A 22,524-nucleotide genomic window follows, 5' to 3' on the forward strand; every position below is an offset into this window, starting at 1 on the left:
AGGCCTTCAAATTTAAGCCCATCGTTTTACAGACAAAGAAAATGAGACCCAGAGAAATTGACTTTTTCTCTAGGTCACACAAGTGGGAAGTAGCAAGGCTAAATCCTCTGACTCAAAATCCAATACTTTCCAACGTTCCATGTTGCTATAGATCATTCTGATGTTATCTTTTAAAATATATATATGTTTGTTACATTAACATTTCCAGGTATCTCCCTTTCTCCCTCCCCTTCCCACATTAGAGAAGGGCATCATTTGACTATATATATATACATATATACTTATTATTTATTATATATTTATTTATTATATATTATATATATAAAATTATGCCATGCCTGTTTCTATTAATCAGTTCTTTCTCTGAAGGCGAACATTCACAGTTCTTCCTCAAATAATATTTCTGTTGTAGTATATAATGCTTTCTTGGTTTTGCTCATTTTGCTCTTCATAATTTCATGTGGGCTTCTATTTAAAAAAAATTAACCTGTTTGTCATTTCTTATGGTGCAGTAGTATTCCATCGCAATTATATACCACAACTTATTTAGCCATTCTCCCCACTGATAGGCAATTCCTCCATTTCCAGTTCTTTGCCACCACAAAGAGAGCAGTTATAAATATTTCAGAACATAGAGATTATTTTCCTTTTTCTCTGATCACTTTAGGAAACAGACCCAATAGTGCTATCACTAGGTCAAAGGATAAACACAGTTTTATAGCTCTTTGGGTGTAATTCCAAATTGCTCTCCAAAATGACTGGATCACACAGTTCCACGAGCAGTATATCAGTGTCCCCATTTTTCCATATCCCTTCCAAAATTTGTCATTTTGCCCTTTTATCATTTTAGTCAATGAGGGAGGAGATGATATCTCAGAGTTGTTTGATTTGCATTTCTCTAATCAATAATGATTTACAGCATTTTCCCATATGGCTATACTTAGCTTTAATTTCTTTACCCAAAAACTGCCTCTTTGTGTCTTTTGACCATTTCTCAGTTGAGAAATGGCTTATATTCTTACAAATTTGACAAAGTTTCTTTAGATATTTTCAGTATGAAAACTCTATCTGAGAAACTATTAACCCCCCCCCCAATAATTTTCTGCTTTCCTTCTAATTCTGGTTACCATAGTTTTATTTATACAAGCCCTTTTAAATTTAATATAACTAAATGATCCTTTTTGCATTTTACAATTCTCTTGATCTTTTGTTTATTCATAAAGTCTCCTGTCCGTAAATTTGGTAAATAATATGATCTCTATTCTTCCAATTCACTTATGATATCTCCCTTATTTTGGTAAATAGTTTAAGATATTGATCTAAACCTAGTTTTTGCTAGACTGCTTTCTAGTTTTCCCAGCAATTTTTGCCAAATAATGACTTCTTATCCCAAAAGCTCAGATCTTTACTTTTGTCAAACAAAAGGTTACTATAATCTTGTACTGCTCTTTGTTATACATCTAATTCTGACACAATGATCAGTCTTCTTTTTCTTAGCCAGTATCAGATAGTTAAAAAAAACAACAACAAAAAACAAAAATCCAACCCTTACCTTCTGTCTTAGAATCAATTCTATCTGTGTATTAGTTCCAAGGCAGAAAAGCTGTAAGGGCTAGGCAATGGGGGTTAAGTGACTTTCTCAGGGTCATGCAACTAAGAAGTGTATGAGACCAGATTTGAACCAAGGACTTCTGGTCTTCAGGCCTGGTTCTCTATCCACTGGGCCACCTAATTGCCCTGCAGATAGTTTTGATAATTATTGTCTTATAATATAGTTTAAAATCCAGTACTGCTAGTCTTCCTTCCTTTACACATTTTCCCATTAATTCCTTTTATAATCTTGACCCTTTGTTCTTTTCTCTTTTTTAATTTCAAATTTTATAAAGCCAAATAAAACAAACATTTCCATATACAAAGAAAAAGAAGACTGTACATAAGTGAAATCACAAATCTCTGATATGTTTGGCTTCCTTTTCTTCATATCTACATAATAAATTCCACATGGAACTTTCAAAGCTTTCCTACCTATTTGTGTTTCTTTACCTATGCTCTACCACAAATCCTTCACAGGGATTTTCACTCAACATTCATCAGTGATCTCCAAGCTTTTTTACCTCAGAATTCCTTTTCAGCAAACATTCTCAGGATTAATTAATATTTATGTATTCAACTTAACATAATGTTTAATAGTGAATCAATATTAATTTCTTATTTGAAGGTACCACTGTACTAATAATTATGTACATTTCAAAACTTGCACAAAAAATTAGAAATTAAAAAAGAATAAGGAAAGTAAGTGGCTCAGGAGGTTGAGAGTCAGGTCTAAAGATGAAAGATCCTGGGTTCAAATCTAGCCTCAGACACTTCCTAACTGTGTGACCCGGGGCTAGTCACTTAACTCCCATTGCCTGGACTTTGCCATTCTTCTGCCTTGAAACCAATACAAAGTATTGATTCTAAGATGGAAGACAAGGGTTAAGAAAAAAAGAATGTTGAAGTTATGAAACTAGGTGACTAGAAGGGTAGTCAATAATAATAAGCAAGTTTGAAAGAGGAGTATAGATTTGGAGGAAAGCTCAGGCTAGGATCTGTTAAACCTGTCTGTGTCTGCTTGATCTGAGCAAGGCTCTCCATCCCATCGGAAGTGAAAAGGGAGAAGATGGGGCTTTTACTGACTGGTCACTGCCCAAGCCTGAAGCCTCCACCCTCTGTGGGGAGCCTGTCGCAGCTATGAGGTGATCTGGGAGGTGGGCAGGGAATGGGTTTGCTGGCGGACAGAGTGTTGAATTTTTCCAGTGATATCTATACAGTTACCGGGTGCCTGGGCAGTATTGTGGTTCATTCAGTCAGTCATGTCTAACTCTCCGTGATCCCATGGACCATAGCATGTCAGGCCTTTCTATGTCTCCATTATCTTCCCAAGTTGGTCCAAGCTCATGCTCATATTACTTCCCTGTAACTATCTATCCCCCTCATCCTCTTCCTTCCCCTTCTCCTTTTGCCTTCCATATTCCCCATCATCAGAGTATTTTTCAGTTGGGTTCTGTCTTCTCATTATGTGGCCAAAGTATTTAAGCTTCAGCTTCAGCATTTGACTTCCCAATGAATACTCTGAATTAATTTCTTTAAGTATTGACTGATTTGATCTCCTAGCACAGTAGGAAGAAAGCCAGGCCTGGAGTCAGGAAGACCTGGGTTCAAATCTAACCTCAAATATGTCCTGGCTTTGTGACCCTGGGCAAGTCCCTTAACTACAATTGCCTAAGCCCTTCCATTCTTCTGTCTTAGAATTGATACCAGGACAGAAAGGAAAGGTTTAAGAAAAAAAAAATCTTATCCAACCACATTTCAAAAGAGTTGATTCTGAGGTTCTCTGCTTTCCTTATAATCTAACTCTCACAGTTGACATATGGCTACTAGAAAAAAATGGTAGTTTTGACTGTATGGACCTTTGTCAACAAGGTGACATCTCTGCTTTTTAGCATGCTGACCAGATATGCCCTAGCTTTCCTTCCAAGGAGCAAGTGCCTTTTAATTGCATGACTGCAGTCACCTGCTACAGTGATCTTTGAGCCCAAGAATATAAAATCAGATACTGCTTCCAGTTCTTCTCCTTCTATTTGCCAGGAAGTGATGGACCCAGTTGCCAGGATTTGGGTTGTTTTTTTTTTTTATATTAAGCTTCCAGCCAGCTTTTACACCCTCCTCTTTCCCCCTAATCAAGAGGCTTCTTAATTCTTCTTCTCTTTCTGCCACCAGACTGCTATCATCTACATATCGGAGAGCCTTGATATTGCCTCCAGCAAGCTTAATTCTGCCTTTTAATTTGTCTAGCCTGGCAGTTGGCATGATGTATTCTGCTTGTGTTAACTAAAGAAGGTAGATAAGTTATAATTACTGTGAGTGGGCAATGCCTCACTCAGGAGGAAATGACCTCTAAGGTGCTGTCCAGTTCTGGGAAACGGTCTCTGTTTCCTCATCTCCCCTGGTTTCTGTTGTCACCCCTTTACTGAGATGGCTCTCTCAAAGGATAGTGAAGGTCTAGCAAACCCTCCCCTCCTTCAAAGCACAGCTCATGTGTCATTTCCTTATCCTCCCCTTATCCCCAGTAGTTAAATCTCTCTCCTTTGGGAAACTATTTTGGATAACCTTATCCTTTGTGTTTACTTAATTGTGCATATGCCATTATCCCTCCAGTAGAATGGAAGTTTCTTGAGGGTAAGAATGGTTTCATTTTTCTCTCTATGCAAAATTGCCCTGGTTTTCTGTGTCTTCTTCTGAGTTTTCCTCTCCTTCTCTTTTATGTGGCTTTAACACTTTGTTTTAACAGCTTCCCGAGTTCAAATCTAATCTTGGACACTTTCAACCTGGGTAAGTCATTTAACCTATTTGCCTCAGTTTCTTCATCTGTAAAATGAACTAGAGAAGGAAATGGATGAGCTAGAGAAGGAAATGGTAAACTACTCCAGTATCTCTGCCAAGAAAACCCCAAATGGGGTCATGAAGAGTCAGACAGGATTGAAAAATAACTGAATGACAAAAAATGTTTCATTGATGCTCTTTATTTGGGCTGGTGGGGAGTTGCCTCACTATTACCACCTACCACCTCATCTTTACGAACACCACCTGCACCAAATAGAAGTCACAAATATAGTCAAGCAAGATAAATGAACACTTCAACCATATTTGAACATTAATGCTTCCTTCTGTCCATCATCATCTCTCTGCTAAGAGGTAGGAGGCATTATCATCATTGGTCATCTGAAGTCATGCCTGGTCACTGCATTGAGTTCTGAAGTCGTTCAAAGTTGTTTTCTTTTCTGTTATTGTCATTGTTGCACAAATTGTTCTCTTCATTCTGCTCATTTCACTCTGCACAGATTCATATATCTTCCCAGAATTCCCTGAATCTGACTTATTTGACCAACTCCTATGGCTTAGTAATATTAAATCAAGTATCATGATTTACTCTGCCATTCTCTACTCTCCCTTTCTTCTTCCCCCCTGGCTAAGCCTTGGCCCTCCAGTTGACCCAGGGATTTCCAGCCCTCTCACTCAGGGTAGAGAGGATGAAAAGTACCCATTTCAATGTTTAGGGAGATCCAAAGGGGAATTCCCCCTTAGACTTACCTGATGAGATGATGTTCTGAATTCTTGGAAAGGACTGAAAAATCCCATTACTCATAATGGAGCCCCAAAGGATCCCTGCTCTGGTTAGGGAGAAGGTACCCCGATCTTGAAGATTTAAGGGCATATTTGACAAGGATAGGACCTTGTCCCTCTCTCTTCCCATGAAATAAATGAAGGACTGCCAGGTACACCAATGAATCAAATAGATGTGAACCATAGGGAACTATTAAATCTAGACTTCAGGGCCACCTGGGACTTTGAGGATGACAGAAGAGATAAACCCTAGATGTCCCCAGACCTGAGCCATATCCTATGGCATAGTATCCCAAACCAAGGGGAACAAGATCTTTTAAGCCTTGCTGAAGTCTCAGCCTTGGGCTGTGTGGACCGAGGCATGGGCACAGGGACAATTGCATCAGTTCTAAAATCAAAGGCAGTAAGCTACAGTAGAAAGGGCCTGCACCTAGGAATCAGGGACAGGACATGCTCCTCTGACAACTTGCCATGAGACTAAAGGAAAGTCATTTCCCCTGACTGGATCTCAGCTTCTGCATCTCTAAAACAGGGAATTTGAAAGATTTGTCACAGGTCTGCTGACCTTCCTTGTCTTCTGAGCTTGCTTAGCTCTCATTGCAGTGATCTCCTGCATGTATTCTTGACTATTTTCTTCCTTTCCACCACTTTGGTGCTTGCTTTTAGTACCTACTTACTCTTTCCTTCCTTCTCCCTGCCCCAATACACCCCAGACCACAAGAGTTGTTTCTTGATATAGTGAACAGGAGTGGTTCAGCCTAGAGGCTTAGTCTCTCCTTATACTTAGAAGTTGCCTACTACAGGAAAACTTAGGTTGGGGAAAAAAGAAAATGGTGCTCTCATTAGGGCTATTGGCAGTAATGACTGCCTTCCTACCCCATAGCTTAATTCTCCTGCCCTACAGGAATCACAGTAGCTCTCCTTTTAAGGTCCATTCTTTCCCCTTCTACTCTTTGGGATGGGGTATATGTCCTGGGGTAAATCAGCTCACTATGAACATTCCCTTTGGTCTGGTGGTCATTAAGTATTTATCAAATTGAAACCATCTGTTTGTTAATTGACCAATTTTCCCAGGGTCAATTATTCTGTATAACTAAAATTTGTACTATAAATCTCAAGGGTACCAATTCCAAAATGCTCTTCCTATTGGTCTTGTAGCTCATTTCAATACAACAAATATGTATTAGGCACTCACTCTGAGGGCTGGTTAGACAGTGCAGTGGATGGATCACTGATGCTGGAGTCAGGAAGACCTGAGTTCAAATCCAGCCTCAGATACTACTTAATATCTATGTGACCCTGAGAAAGTCACTTAACCCTTTTTGCCTTAGTTTCCTCATCTGTAAAATGAGCTGGAGAAGGAAATGATGGCAAAGCACTTCTAGTATCCTTGCCAAGAAAGTCAAGAGAACCCCAAATGGAGCCAGGAAGAGTTGGGCATAATTGAAACAACTGAAAAACAACCTACTATGTGCAAGAGACTGCACTAGGTATCATGAATACAAAGGGCAAAATGAAATAGTCCTTGCCCTCAGGGAGCATAGATTCTACTAAAGGGGTGTGTCTGTGTGTCTGTATGTATTGAGGGGAGAGTTACAGGATGAGGTAAGATAAGACACAAATAAGATTATTGGAGAAGAAAGCATTTGCAACTGTTCACAATGGAGGCCAGTCAAGAAAGAAGACCACAAGAAGAAGCAAATAACTGGACTGTGGTTTTGTGTTTGTTTGTTTGTTTTTTTAACCCTTACCTTACCCAGAATCAATTCTAAGACAAAAGAGTGGTATGGTCTAGGTAATTGGGTTTGAGTGGCTTGCCCAGTGTCATACAGTTGGGACTTGTCTGAGGTCACATTTGAACCCAGGATCTCCTATCTCCCAGAACTGGCTCTCAGTCCACTGAGCCACCTAGATGTACTAACTGGGCTGTTTTCTGAAGGAAATGGAAAGATTCCCCAAGGTGGAGGTGAAGAGAGAAGGTATTCAAGGCAAGGGGACAACCTGCATAAAGACAAAAAATAGAATATTGTATGGGGGAACATCAAGTAAACCAATTTGGTTGTAGTGCAGAGAGTCTGAGGGGGATTTAATCATGCTGGGAAAAAAAATAAGGTTATAGCCAGACTGAGGAGGTTTTTAAGGGCTGGAAAGAGGAGTTTGTATTGTATCCTAGAGACAATAGGGAGAAGCTGAAACTTCTTTAGCTGGGGAGGGTCACTGGCACCTTAAGAATATCAGTTTTGCAATCCAGAACAATTCCGAAGGCTTTATGACAAAGAATGCTATCCCACTTCCACTGTTGGAGTCAGAATACAGATGAAAGCATATTATCTTTCACATGAGTTTATTTATGGTTTTATTTTGGGGTTTAGGTTTTAAATGAGTATTCTCTTCTAACAATGGCCAATATGGAAATATATTTTGCATGATAATACATGTATAATCCAGAAAAAAAGAATATTAATTTTGCAGCAGAGTAAAGGCTGAATTATAATGGGGGAAAATGGTGATAAGGAGATATTAGGAAGCTACTACAATAGTTCAGGTGAGATGTGATCAGTTGAATTTGGGGTGGTGGCTGTGTGAGTGAAGGAGACACAGATATTAGAAATGGTGGACTGGTAGGATGGAGAAGGCTTGGCCATTGATTAGATATGGGGGAAGAGCAAAAATGATGATGCCAAAGGTGCAAACCTGAGTGATTAGAAAAATGATGATCCCCTCAACAGAAATAAGGTAGGGTTACAAAATGAAATGTCTGGAAAAGCGTGAGCCAGATTGAGGAGGGTTTGGAACGTCAGGCCGGTGAGTCTATATTTGAACCTTAGAGCAAGGGTTCTAAACTGTGTGTGTGTGTGTGTGTGTGTGTGTGTGTGTGTGTGTGTGTGTGTGATGCTTCCATTTTTTCAGGCTGGTAAATGCTATGGACCTCTTCTCAGGATAATGTTATTAAATACATAAAATAAAACACATAGGCTTACAAAGGAAACCGATGACTATGAAATAGTTATTTACTTTTTTAAAAAATGAGTTCATGGATTTCTGTTTAAGAACTCCTGTCCTAGACACAATAGCAAGCCAGGGAATATTTTAAAGAGGAGGAATGACATGAATGGTCAGGTCTGTACCTTAGGAAGATGATTTTAGTAGCTGCGTGGAGAATGGAATGGAGTTTAGACCAACTAGAGGCCTATTATCGTGCAGGTGTTGAAAGTCGTGGCTGTGTTAAGGTAGAGGAGGATGTGTGTGTATATAATGTTGTGGAGATAGAATCAACAGGACCTGGAAACTGGTTGGATTTGGAAGGTGAGGAAGAGAGAAAACCAAAGGATGATAACTCAGGTTATGACTCTATGATGGAAATAAGGATGTTTGGAGGAAGGGCAGGTTCCAGGCAACATGATGAGTTTTGTTTTAGACTTTCTCAAACTGAAATGCTGACAGGATTTAATTCAGCTGGATGTGTGTATAGCAGGCAATTGGAGATAAGTGTTTAAATTTAGAAAAGATATTAAGGATAGATATTTAGTTTGGGTGTAAATTGAGGCTAGATAAATAGATTTTTATTTAATTGTGATCACTGAAGGAGTATGTAGGGAGAAAAAAGAGGGCCAGGACAGGGCCTTGAAGAGCTCCAGTTATCCTTTTGGCTTTCCCTTCTCTCCTCAGGCTCTGCCAAGAGGGAATCCTCCAGCCCTGGACACCTCATCTTGAGGCCTTCCATTCCAGATCAGGGGCTGGAATTTTCAAATGTCCATGTCTGAGAAACATTTCTTTCCACTTTGTAGGAGGTAATGTGTCCTTGCTATCTTCATCACCAGAATGACTTTGGGGGTCCCCTTCCTTGACTCCAAACTTTGGTTTCTACAGTGGTATCTTTGGGTAGTGGTAGAGGTGAAGGGACAATTCATCAGCCTCCTGTAATTCAGGGAAGCTGAGCCTGAGCACCACTAAGAGCAAAGCCCACCTTTGCTGAAGCCACATTGACCATCCCCATCCTGAGTGACCCTCTTGTCTGCCTTTAATTTCAGTTCAGTGGTACCCAGGCACATGCATTCTCTTTCTGGGGCTCATTCTTCAGTTGTGACAATTTGCTAAGGACCATTCTTCCCAGGGAGAGGCGTACCCTGCCTCACCTGGATGACAAGCTTCTCAGAGGCCCTAGAATTGGTTAGGGCTTGTGCCTGTTTGGTCCTGCCTGGTCCTTGAAGCATGACTAAAAGATACACCTTCAGCAAACACACCTCTGGACTCCTCTGTTAGATTCCAGGGAACACTGAATGGAAAAGAGAAGAGCTATTCAGAGAAGAGGGGGCAGCGTTGTAGGAATGCAGCTGCAGGCAGCTGGTAGTTGAGTACCCAAAAGATTCCTGGCTGAGTCAAAAGCATCCAGGCCATCCTTGAGGCTGGTGAAAGAGTGTGGTGTGGCTCAGCCCTGAGATTGGGCACCTGCTATGGCTTTGGTGCAGGATGGAGTAATTGCTAGATGATTGAAGTAGAAATTCCGTATATTTGTAACACTGGGTGTCTGTGTAGGAGGGAGGGAGAGAGAGAGAGGGAGAGGGAGAGGGAAAGAGAGATGGAGATTAGCTAGTGACTCAGCTGTAGGAAATCTGAGGGGAGCTGAGTCAGGATGCTCATGAGAAGAGTGTGACTGGAAGCAAGAGGGGTGTGACCAGTGGGGAACCTGCTGTAGGCCCCAAGATAGGAACCTTGAGGCTGGAACTGTGGAAATCTGAGAAGATGAGGATTAAGGTTTGCTCTGTAGTCTGATGTCTCCTGTCTACACAAGTGAGCCTGAGAAATTAGGAACGAGCTCTGGGTCCTAGTGCCCTCCAGTGCAGTACTTTCATTTGGGAAACAGGGCTGAGAAATCAGTGTTCTATGGAGTCTTAAGGAGTCTATGGATTAAGAGATCTATGGCTAGATTTAAGGAGGTTCATGAACTTGGATGTGGAAATAACATCTTGATTTCAATATAATTGGTTTTCTGGCTAGTCCTATGAATTTCATTTAATGCATATAAAAACATTCTTTGAAGAGGTCCATAGGGTTCACCAGACTGCCAAAGGAATCTATTACATATAATAAAAATGTTAAGAACCCTTGTGATTAGTCAGATATGGGTTGGTTTCACTGACCTGAATGAGGAAAAAAAACAAGACAAAGCAGTGAATGGATGGAGTTTAAGCAGACCTTGAATTTGTGGAGAGAAATTAAGAGCTGAAGAGTGTGAATGGGTCCACCTGCCCTGCTCTGCTAGGTAATGGCAGGCCCCCACATTGGAAAAAACAGTTCAGATGGGTCTAACTATGGAAGCCTCCAACTCCAGATAATTTGCCCAGTTCCAGGACTACCTTCCTGATGGAATGCCTTGTCCTTCCAGTCTAGTTGATCAGGGACACACACCAATCAGCAAGCATTTATTAGACACTTGTTATGTATCAGGCAGGAGGTAGCTAGCTGGCTTAGTTGATAGAGCTCTGGGCCTAGAATCAGGGAACCTAAGTTCTAATCCAGCCTTAGATAGTTACCAGCTGTGACTTGGGCAAGTCACTTAACCTCTGTTTAATCCATTAAAGAAGGAAATGGCAAACCACTCCAGCATCCTTGCCAAGAAAGCCCCCAGGAGAGTATGGTCCACAGGGTCACAAAAGTGTCGGACACAACTCAACAACAACAACAACAAAATGTCAGGCATTGTGTTAAGCTCTGGGAATACAAAGAAAAAGCAAAAACAGTCCCTGCCCTTGAAGAGCTTACATTCTAATGGAGTTAGCAAATATACAAATAGGTATTGAAAGGGAGGAATGTGGGTAAAAATATAATGAAACAGAAGCAGGCTGGATGCAGGAAGCAAAATGTAGAAGGAAAGCTCAGAACTCTGAGAGGAGTTCTGGGGGATGCTGAACTGACAGTTGGGAGAGAGAGATTGGAGACTGCAGAGTGACAGCTTCTGGTTGAGCTCTTTCCTGGTCCAGTTTGAGATCTACCCAAATCATCTCTTTTGTGTTCCTGATTTATCCCAGACATCTTACTTAACATCTATTGACCTCACAAGAAGAACCTAGCGTTGATATTGTTAAAAAGAAATGAAAGCCTCTTAATATCTTTACATATATCTCCCTCTAGAATCTAGAGTCTAGATCTTCCTCTAGATCAGTGATTCCCAAAGTGGGCGCCACTGCCCCCTGGTGGGTACTGCAGTGATCCAGGGAGGCGGTGATGGCCACAGGTGCATTTATCTTTCCTATTAATTGCTATTAAAATTTTTTAAAAATTAATTTCCAGAGGACTAAGAATATTTTTTCTGGAAAGGGGGCGGTAGGCCAAAAAAATTTGGGAACCACTGTTCTAGATCTTAGAGGATGGATGGTATGTAGATCTCAAAGATAGTATGAATGGAGGAGGGATCAGGTACCCAAGGGCTAAGCTGGCTATAGCTGGTGAAGGAGGAAACACACACTCCTCTCAATAGCTATGGATGTAATCTATGCCTGTCCTCCCTGACCCGCCTGATAGAAGGAAGCAACTGACAGGCTTAATCAAACAGTTGCCCAGGTTAGGACCTTTGAGAGGTTAGATAGATGGTTAACCTCACTAGGCCCCAATCTGAGGTTGGATTAGTTGTTGATAGGTTATTGATTGGCTATTGTAAACGTTGTTATCTGACTGGTAAAATAACCACTCAGGAAAGGTACTTTTTGGTAAATCACTGTATTAACTATTAATGGGGAAAGGAAAACAAGGTAATAGGTTGGAGGACCTGGGAACCCTATAGCTATTTGTTTGGCTACTAAACTAATTGTTGATCAAGTCTGGATATTGCTAGACTGGTAGAAACTGGAGGTCTTCACCCTCTCACTAACTCTGACCTGACCTGGCCACAGCCAAGCCAGAGATTAGGGAAGGCTATTGATGTTGATAGATGATCTATATACTCTCTCAGCTCTACTATCAATGGTGTTGATTGATCACTAGCTCTCTCTCAGTCAGGTGCAGGTTACACCCTGGCAGTCAAGGTGGCATCCATCTTATCCCAGATAATGATTTTAACAATATTGACATGGACTTATAGTTACTTCAGTGGCCCTGGCCACAGACTGTGATGATTTGGTCATTTCTGACACCAGCTTCCTGATCTAACAGCTTCTTCTGGACTTTTATCAAGAGACCATTTGGATGGGCTTAGAATAGGCAGCAAGGCAGGAAGGTGGGAATTCTAGGTAGAGAGGCAGTAAGTGTAACCTCAACATTTGTTGGGGACTGAAGAGACACTTTATGCAAAGTCAGTTGGGTCTGGGACAGGTAGTGATTCATTAGTGATAGGGAAATTACTTAAGCCCTCCATTCTCACCCAAACCTGTTTATTAAACCTGTTGTTGTCAAAAGCTATTAGTCAGGTTGGGATTTATAACTGGCTCAGACCTGACAGAAAGTCACCACCAACAGAGTGAGGTTCACTAACCTTATTTATTGGCCAAAATGACCATTTTACAGTATATACAAGAGACATACAGAGAGGAAGGAAGTTTACTAGTAGATGGGGAATGACAAAGCCCCTTATCAAAGATGAAATTTGAGCTGAGGGTTTTTTTTTATTGGTTTTGAGTTTTTCTGTACTGAGTTTTGATGGAAGCCAGGGATCCTAATAGGGAGAGATAAAGAGAACATTCTAGACATGAGGGATAGTCAGTAAATAAGCACTTAGTGTTAGGGGCTAGAAGATACAAAGGCAAAAAACTATCTTTGCCCTCGAGGAGCATACATTCAAATGGAAGACAAAACATGTAAATAACTATAAACAGAACAGATATATAGAAAGTAGATGAAAGATAATCTTTGAGGGGAAGCCACAATCAGCTGAGGGGGAGGTGGTGGGCAGGCTGGGAAAGGCTTCAAATAGAAGGTAAGACTTGAGGTGAGTCTTGAAGGAAGTTGGGGAAATCAAGACACAGAGAGAAAAGGTCAGAGAATTCCAAGCATGGGTACAGTTCTGTAAAGACAGAGAGATGAGAGGTGGAACATAGTGAGAAACAGCAAGAGGCCAGAGTGGCTGGAGGAAAGACTGTAGAGAAGAGTTGTACTAAAAAGGGGCAGCTAGGAAGCTCAATGGATAGAGAGCCAACCTGGAGATAGGAGGTCCTGAGTACAAAACTGTCCCGACACTTCCTAGCTGTGTGACCCTGAGTCCTGCTCTTCTGCCTTAGAACCAATAGTATCAATTTTAAGACAAGGTAAGGGTTAAAAAAAATGTCTAGAAAGAGGGAAAGGGGCCACATTTGAAAAGTTTTAAATGCCAGACAGAGGAATGTGGATTTAAATCTAAGGTAACAAGTTGCTATTGAATGGGGTGGGGGTAGGATCAACTTGTGCTTTAGGAAAATCACTGTGTGGTAGATGGATTTGAGTGGGGTGAAATTTGAGACAAGGGGACCAACCAGGAGGCTACTGCAAAGGAGGTGAAAGATGATAAAGTGGTGGCTATGTGAACAGTGAGAAGGGAATTATCTATTTATGGCAACAACTACTCTAAGAGATGGACAATGCCAATATGTGTTTGTGTGTTGGGGGCAGGATTTGTACAGATAGAAATAACACAATTTTTTTCATTGACTGGCATTGTCGGGGGGGGGGGGGGGGGGGGGAGGAAGAATGAAGTGTCCAGGACAGCCCTAAGGTCATAAACCTGGGAGAATGAAGGCAAGGCTATGGAGTGACCAGTACTTAAAGTAGTTGTTTCTACAAGTGGGACTAGAGATCAGTCTTTCATGGGTGTGTGACCATGAGCAGTGAGATGTGTCACCTTCCATCCTCCATACTATAGCTGGTCTGCAATACAATTAACCCATCCCTCTTCACAACTCTTCCCTCTTTGCCTAATCTCTTCTGAATTTGGCGTTAGTGACTCAGGGCAATTATATTCTATCCCAGAGAAGTAGCTATGCAGATATCATTAGGAAAACTGCATCCCCTACTCCCAACGTACCCAGGGAAAAAATTTATTAAGGTTGCAAAAATTAAAAAAAAATTGGAAGACCACTCACTGGCAACTTTGAGATTCAGAACTCATTTCATGGGCAGCAGCTAGGTGGATGGAGCCCCAAGCCTGGAGATGGGAGGTCCTGGGTTCAAATGTGGTCTCAGAGGCTTCCTAGCTGTGTGACCCTGGGCAAGTCACTTAACCCTCATTGTTTAGCCCTTACCTTTCTTCTGCTTTAGAACCCATACATACACTGTATTGATTCTAAGACAGAAGGTAAAGGTTAAAACAAAACAAAAAACTTGCTTCATGGCCAGACACAAAGAGTATCTGTTAATGGTTCAATGATAAAAATTGTTTTTACATTTAATTGGGGAGAAATATATTTTTAAGTTAATTTTTAAAAAAAAGTTAATAATCTGGGCATCAGTGGGAACAACTTCCAGGATTAGGGAGAGGATAATCCCAGTATACTCTGCTCTCATCAGACTTCATTTGGAATATTGTGTCCAGTTCTGCCACGATGGTTGAAAAAAAGACATTGATGAGTTAGAGGGTGTCCAGAAGAGGGCACCCTAGATGATAAAAGCCCTTGAGTCCATGTCACATGAGGATAGGTTGAAGGAACAGGACATGTGCAGCCTGGAGAAGGGAAGACTTGAGGGTGATAACATCTATTTTCAAGTAGTTGAAAGACTTTTGCTTGGAGGGATGATTGAACATGTTCTATTTGACCCTAGTAATGTAGAACTAAAAACAATTGTGAAAGTCACAATGAAACTAATTTAGGCTAATTTCTTGAAATTTTTTCTAAGCATTAAGGGTGTCCAAAAGTGGAATGGCCTACCTTGGGAGGTGATAAATTCTTGATGGTCTTCAAAAAGAAATCAGATAACTACTTGTCAAATACAGTGGGGATTCCTTTCAGGCTGTTGATCGATTTCCCTTCTAACTCTCAACTTCTGTGACTGTAGCTTACCCATCACCTTATGGGATCACAGCTCACCTATCATTCTATATTCCCTCTCTAGTGTTTCCTGTTGATAATATTAGCCAGCCAAGACCTCCAGGTCTCCAATTATAGGGCCTCTTGCTAGTGGCCCTTTTAGTCATCATTTAAGCCCCATCTCATATAACATAAAAGAATTTTCTCTTTCTAGCCCAAGATGTCTCTCAGTTACTGGAATTCTTTTAGAAAAGTAAACAAAGAATATTCTTCCTCTGAATAGAATCACCTGTGTCCTACTTATGATGATTGTGCTCCTTAACAGCCAGAAAACCCTTACTTAATCTAATTCCTCAACAAGGGGGTTTCTCTCCTCCATCAGAGGAATTACCTAATCTAGGGGCATACTCTCTTCCAATAAGTCAACAATGAAGATCAGTTTTGCTAGGACTATTGCGAGAATCTGTGTCTGGCTCTTAAAATCAGCTCATATTGATCTAGAAAAGGCTTCTCCTATTGATCCTGGAACATGTGTAGAGAAAGAAGGGCAGGTTCAAACATTGGCAGGAATGCTGCCTTGATGGGGACATTGATGGAGCTGCCACAGTTACTTGTAGGGGATACACCTGCTATACCACAATATAGACAAGCACCCCCTAACATTATGGAACCTGTTTACCCATCCATGGATTACCTGCATCAGACTGTGCAAGACATGTATCCAAGACATTTGTGCTGATGGACCAACTTCATCTAACTTCATATCACAGTCAAGAAAATAGACATCTTTTTTTAGGGGGCAGCTGGGTAGCTCAGTGGATTGAGAGCCAGGCCTAGAGACGGGAGGTCCTAGGTTCAAATCTGGCCTCAGACACTTCCCAGCTGTGTGATCCTGGGCAAGTCACTTGACCCCCATTGCCTACCCTTACCACTCTTCTGCCTTGGAGCCAATACACAGTATTGACTCCAAGATGGAAGGTAAGGGTTTAATAAAAATAAAAAAAAAAGAAAAAGAAAATAGACATTTTTTATACGCTAAAATTTTCTTGTATGGAGATTTAGGCTATATCTTTTTGGGGTGACTACAGATCTCATTTAGGAAACTTGGAAACTGCTCCTCACCCTCAGCCCAAGTTGAGGCAATCAACACAAGAAGGAAATAAATGCATCTGGAGGACCTTGCCATCTCTGGTAATTAGCTTCCATTTCAACTGCATTTCTGTGCATAATCTATCCTATGTCAATGGCAAATACCTATGGTGAGCATGCTTCCTGTTTTAGCCATAGCCTATTGTAAAAAATCAGAGGGTCAGGGAACAAAGTTGTATCTATTGTTATATCTTTCAATGTATGGTTTTTGACAGATGTATTGAAGATACTTTTGCTAAAAGAGAGCATTAAAGTTCCAGGGAACTGATTTTCTTTTATATGGTCAATCAACAATAAGTATGATGAGATCTAGTGTTTTTTACTGAGCATGTCTCAGCACATCTTCTTCAGATAGTTGCTTCTTTGCAGCTAGGTGATATAGTGGTCACAACCAGCAGTCAGGAAGACCTGAATCTAAATCCTACCTGAGATACCTATTTTCTGTGTGACCCTGGGCAAGTCTCTTTAACTTTTGTTCCTTCCATTTCTTCACCTGTAAAATGAGTGAAAAGCATTTACTAAGTACTTCCTCAATGCTAAGCACTGGGAATATAAATCCAAGCAAGCAAATTGGTATTTGCCCTCAAGGAATTTACAATCTTTGCTTCTTTCCTCTTCCCTTTAATTTGCCTTTTAGTATCAGGGAATTTGTTGGGCTTCTGACTTCCTTCCCCAGCACCATTTCCCTCCTTATTCACCTCTTAGTGCATTTCTATTTAAACAGTTTATCTCTGTGTGTTCATTCCTTCTTAGTGCACATCAGATAAAAATGAGGTTAATTTAATATGCTTTCATGGACTCTCCCCCACCCCACTTTTTCCTCTGGATCTGTGTACTCTTCTCAGGTATACCAATTATGAGAAATACCAACTTCTACCCTTTTCTTCCTACTGTCTTCACTCGTATATCCATCCTTTTATCTTCACTTCTCTTAGAACCAATCCATCCCCATGGCCTCCATTTTTCTTTAGCTCCCTCAGTGCCCTTTGATGATAATTAAGTTTGAAGACACATTTCTTCTCCCTCCAATGGAATATTAGCATTATACTATCATATAACTCCTTCCAAATGTTCAAATGAGTTTACCATTCAAGGTCTCTTTAGACTCTTGTGTTTACATTTCAAAGTTCCTGCTCTTTTGATCAGTAGTATTTGAAATTCCTCTATTCCATTTAAGATCCATTTTTCCCTCCTGTAGGATTATACTCAACTATGCAGGATAAGTTAGGATTATCCTAATGTTGTAAACCTAATAGCTCTCTTGCCTTTTGGAATATTGTAGTCCCAAATCTCTTCTCATTTCTGATAGAAATTGCCAGGTCTTATATCAGCCTGGCTGTGATTCTTTGTTTTGTTTTGATTGCCTGAAATAGGTTTTTCTTTGTTGTGGAAGCTCTGGATGTTAACTTTGACATTCATGAGACTTTTCCTTTTGGGGGGTTATTTCAGGAGATGATTGGTGGATTCATTCTCTTTGATTTGCCTTCTAGTTCTAAATAGATCTGGGAGGTTTTCATTTATGGCCTCTTGAAATATAGTATCTTTACTTTTATAAAATCATGGTTTTCAGGGAATGCTTCTTAAATTCTCTCTTCAACATATTTCCAAGGCAGTTATTTTTTTACATCAGCTATCTTATGTTCTCTTCATTTTTTCAGTCTTTTCATATTGTTCTACTCTCTCCTCCTATCTCATAGAAGTCATTTATATTTATTTGGTTTATGCTAGTTTTTAGGGAGTCCATTTCTTGGATAAAGTTTACTGCTTTCTCTTTTAACAATTTATTTTCCTTCAGAACATTTTTTCTTCTCTCTCTTCTTTAATTTCTTGTTATATCTTCTACTACACAATAGCAATATTTTGAGAGCTGTATTAATTCAGTCCTGACAGCCTATAACTGATTGGCAGAGGCCTGAGCCCCCATTAGTCTTTTCACAGGAGAAGCCACTGTGATCCAGAGTCTGGATATTAGTATAAGTAGAAAGAATTTATAAAGTTTTTCATAAAATTCTTGTGAGCCAGTCTGAATGGATCTACAACACTTGGGGTATTTCATGCAGCATTCAAGTTAATAACTGCATATTGAATAAAACTCAATTTTATTGGATTAAATTGAAATGAGTTAAAAAGTTGTATGGTGCATTAGAAATAGCACTCTATTTGGGGTCTGAAAACCTAAGTTTGAGTGCCAGTATTGCTACTCACTACTTTATATGACCTCAAGGAAGTCCCAGCTCCTGTTTGAGTCTTTCTTCATTCATAAAGTGAGGGTATTAAAATAAATGACTTCTATAATGCCTCTGACCTTTTATATTATATCTCTTCGTTCCTTGTCCCTGTAAGTCTCAGTATCTGTCCAAAATATATGCACTGGTGGACCAATCAACGAATCAACAAACATTTATTAAGCCCCTACTATGTGCTGGGCAGGGTACAAAGTGTCAGATACAAAAGGAAGCAAATGATGGTTTCTGCCCTCAAGGAGCTTACAATCTAATGTCACGCCACAGAAGCATGCTTTGGTGCACTAAAACTGACAGGTCTCCTTCCTAGCCATTTCCTTCTAATCCAAATCCCGTTCTTATATGGTCAATTAACCTCAGGACCCCATTCCTACCACCAATTTAGGTAGAATGGAGATGTACTTGAATGTTCTTCTGATGAAACGTTGAGGTAGAGGGAAGATAGAAAAGAGGGACATCTTATTTTAGAGGTAGAACTTTTACTTCTCTTCCTCTCATATCCCTCCACATGAAGAATTTGGTGGCTTTGTTGGGTTTCTATATATAGTGACTGCTTTCCTCAAAGCAATCACTTTCTCCAGAGCTCTCTGGGTTGACTGATAAACTGGGCTTCAGCCTTCTTAAAACAAAATAAAACAAACAAACAAAAAAACAACCTTTACAGGGGCAGCTGGGTGACTCAGTGGATTGAAAGCCAGGTCTAGGGATGAGAGGTCCTAGGTTTAAATGTCTCTTCAGACACTTCCCAGCTGTGTGACTGGGCAAGTCACTTGACCCTCATTGCCTAGCCCTTATTGCTCTTTTGCCTTGGAACCAATACACAGTTTTGATTCTAAAACAGAAGGTAAAGGTTTAAAAAAATTAATCCATACCTTTCATCTTAGAATCAATACGGCGTATTGTTTCCAAGACAGAAGAATAATAAAGGCTAGGCAATTGGGGGGTAATACACAGTATTGCCCAGGGTCACACAGCTGGGACATGTCTAAGGCCACATTTGAATCCAGGACCCTCTCCTTCCTACCTTGTCTCTAGGTCTGGCTCTCAATCCACCCAACTGCTCCTTTCAACCTTCTTAAACAGTTGCCTCAATGTAGCAGTTTGCTTTGGAGTGTTTTTAAATAGTTCTTTTGTAGCAAGTTGATGTCTTGTTCAGTAACTATCCACAGTGGGAATATTTGGATTTCTCATAAATGCATATTTTCCCACTACCTCACTTTCTGATTTCTTCTTTAGGCGAGATATTCCACACTTAAGCTCTTCTGGGTGGTTTGCCAGTCTCTCTAATATCCTCTGAATAGCAAAAAATTTCCAGCAAAACTTTCCTCTGGCTTTAATTCTTGATAACAACCTTGGGCCTCATACTGTTGCCCGTTTTCATGATACTGATTCCTTGGGCACCAAGTTCCTCTGAACCAAGTGATAATTCTCCTCTCCAGTACAATCAATGTCTTTATGACCAACTAGTGCACATTTATAACAGAAAACAGTTCTTCTTGTCTGATTATTTCTCGTTGGAGATATTCTTTTATCAAATTGTTGCTATCTAAAGAATGAAGATGACCTCTAGCCTATGGTGCTTCTTTATTTCTTGAGGCAGCTGCTTTGGAATTCATCTCATACCAGCTCTGTCTTTTTCCCTTTCTTTCAATGATTTTCATGATAGTGAAATGAAATTCACTGATATTCATTTTTCCAGGGACATCACTTATAGGATGGATGCATCCAGACCATAGTCATAACTGAATATTACTTTTAAAAATTAGTAAACATTTATTTTTCCTTTCCCTAATCCTTAACAATATGTTTGTTGTAGCATTCTCACAATACCAAATCATTTTTAGAGAAAGTTTTTAAACCCTTCCATTTAAAAATCAATACTGAATATTGGTTCCATGCAAAAGAGTGGTAAGGGCTAGGCAATGGAAGGTAAGTGACTTGCTCAGGGTCACACAGCTAGGAAATGTCTGAGGTCATATTTGAACCCAGGACCTCCCATTTCCAGCCCAGACAGTCTATCCACTAAGCCACTAGCTGTCCAATCTCTAGTTTTTGAATATAAGTTTGCCATAAAAGTCTAGTCTAGAACTCCTTCAAAGTTCAAAAGCTGATCCTCTGCGGTATTCCATTTTGTTAATTATCTTTTCTAACTCACGTTCTATGATGTTTCTGTCATCTTGTTGCTGCAGACAAGGACTTGACAATGTACACACACACATACACACACACACACACACACACTCATGCAAGAGAGCCTCCTAATTTTGGTTTAGGATGATTCCCTCTAATGATATCTCTTATTTCAGCCTCACTCACAGAAATTGCATCTCTATTCATATCTGTGGAGCTAGCTCTTCTTTACCTCACCCTGGGAGAAATAGCTCTCTTTCTGCTGTAGAGGAACATGTCGTTTTTTGACTTCAGAACTCCCTTCTGACTCCTTGCTGCTCCCCCCTTTCTCAATAAAGCCTCTTTTCTCCAAACATCTTCCTCACACAGGGTATAATTCAGCTTCCAATCATTGCTTTCTATTATTGGTGTATATGTTCATTTTACATGAAATGATTTTACAGGAATTCATAGTCTTAACTGAGGAGCCTTCCCAACCCTGATCTTGCTATGAATTCCTTTACAATCTCTCAATTCTCTAACCTGTCTAACAGTGGGCTGATGGTAGGATGCTATGCTGGGTTGGTGGGCTGGGTTGCTAAGGGATTATTATTCTTTCAGACTCTATCCTCTATCTGGTCATTCCCTCAATTTCTCCCCTTGGGGAAATGGTTCTTTTCAAACCAAACCCATGAAAAAATGGGCAAGAATGAGGCAAAGTTCCTGCCTCCCATTGTTGGAAAGCCCATCACAGCCTCAATCCCTTTAGCTTCTAACATTGTCCAGAGCAGATATTGACTTTTTTTTTGTCTGATAAAGCTTATGGACTCTTCAGGATAATTTTCTTAAAAATTCAGAATTGAAGGAAATGCTAGATTTCAGTTAGAGGTAAGTGAAAATAAAGATGTCATTCCCCTGTCCCCCAATTCCATCCCTGAAGTCTATTTAAGGCCCTTTGTATATTGGTGGAACCGTCATCTAGGGGCAGCTGGTAGCACAGTAGAGAGCATCAGGTCTGGAGTCAAGAGGACCTGTGTTCAAATCTGGCCTCAGACACTTTCTAGCTGTGTGACCCTGGGCAAGTCATTTAATCTCATTTGCCTAGTCCTTGCCTATCCATCTTAGAGTAGTTACTAAGACAGAAAGTAAGGGTTAAAAAAAACAAAACAATACATCTAGAGCAGTGGTTCCCAAACTTTTTTGGCCTACCGCCCCATTTCCAGAAAAAATATTACTTAGCCCCCTGGAAATTAATTTTTTTTAATTTTAATAGCAATTAATAGGAAAGATAAATGCACCTGTGGCCATCACTGATGTTATGTGGGTAATTAGAGAAAAGGTGTGTGGTATAAGGGAATTTGAAAGGAGGATGTTGGAGACTTGCTAAGTGGGTAATCTCAGTTACAGGTAGGCTGGGACTAAAGGAGATTCAGGGTATAATAGGACTGAAGTCAGGAGTATAACACAGAAGGGAAACAGAGATCTTCAGGGAGAAGAGAAATTAAACTAAACAGACAAACACAGCAGGCTTACAGACTGGGACTTAGACTCAAACACAAGCTGAGGGAAATAGACTAGACTGAAACTAACAAACAGGTTTTAGTTAATTTCACAGGAAGGGACTTGTTTTGAAGTAACACCTTCCTTCAAGATGGATGCCCAGCTTCCCTCTAAGCCCAGAGTATGTTGTTTCTTTCCCTCTTCTTCCCTCTTGATAACTAACAGACAAATTATACTAATAGGGCTGTTGAAACACAAAGGGGTTTATTTTCTTTGAAGGATGTTTGTTAGGAAGGTGGATCAAAGGAAAGCCCTATCAGTTGTCTCAGGAACCTCAGGTGGGGGAAGGGAAGCAAAGATGGAGTCTGAATAAGGGCCTGCCTTTAAACTCAGCTTTACAAAGTGCTATTGCTATCTAAAGGGAATAAATG

At 40.3% G+C, this 22,524-nt stretch overlaps 1 protein-coding gene across 3 annotated transcripts in view; it reads left to right on the forward strand.

The window, feature by feature from the left end:
* Positions 1-22,524, forward strand: part of AMN (amnion associated transmembrane protein) — an 83,587-nt gene that overhangs the window by 21,403 nt on the left and 39,660 nt on the right. The window lies entirely within an intron of this gene.

This window comes from Gracilinanus agilis, chromosome 2 (genome assembly GCF_016433145.1).
Source record: "Gracilinanus agilis isolate LMUSP501 chromosome 2, AgileGrace, whole genome shotgun sequence".
NCBI lineage: Eukaryota > Metazoa > Chordata > Mammalia > Didelphimorphia > Didelphidae > Gracilinanus > Gracilinanus agilis.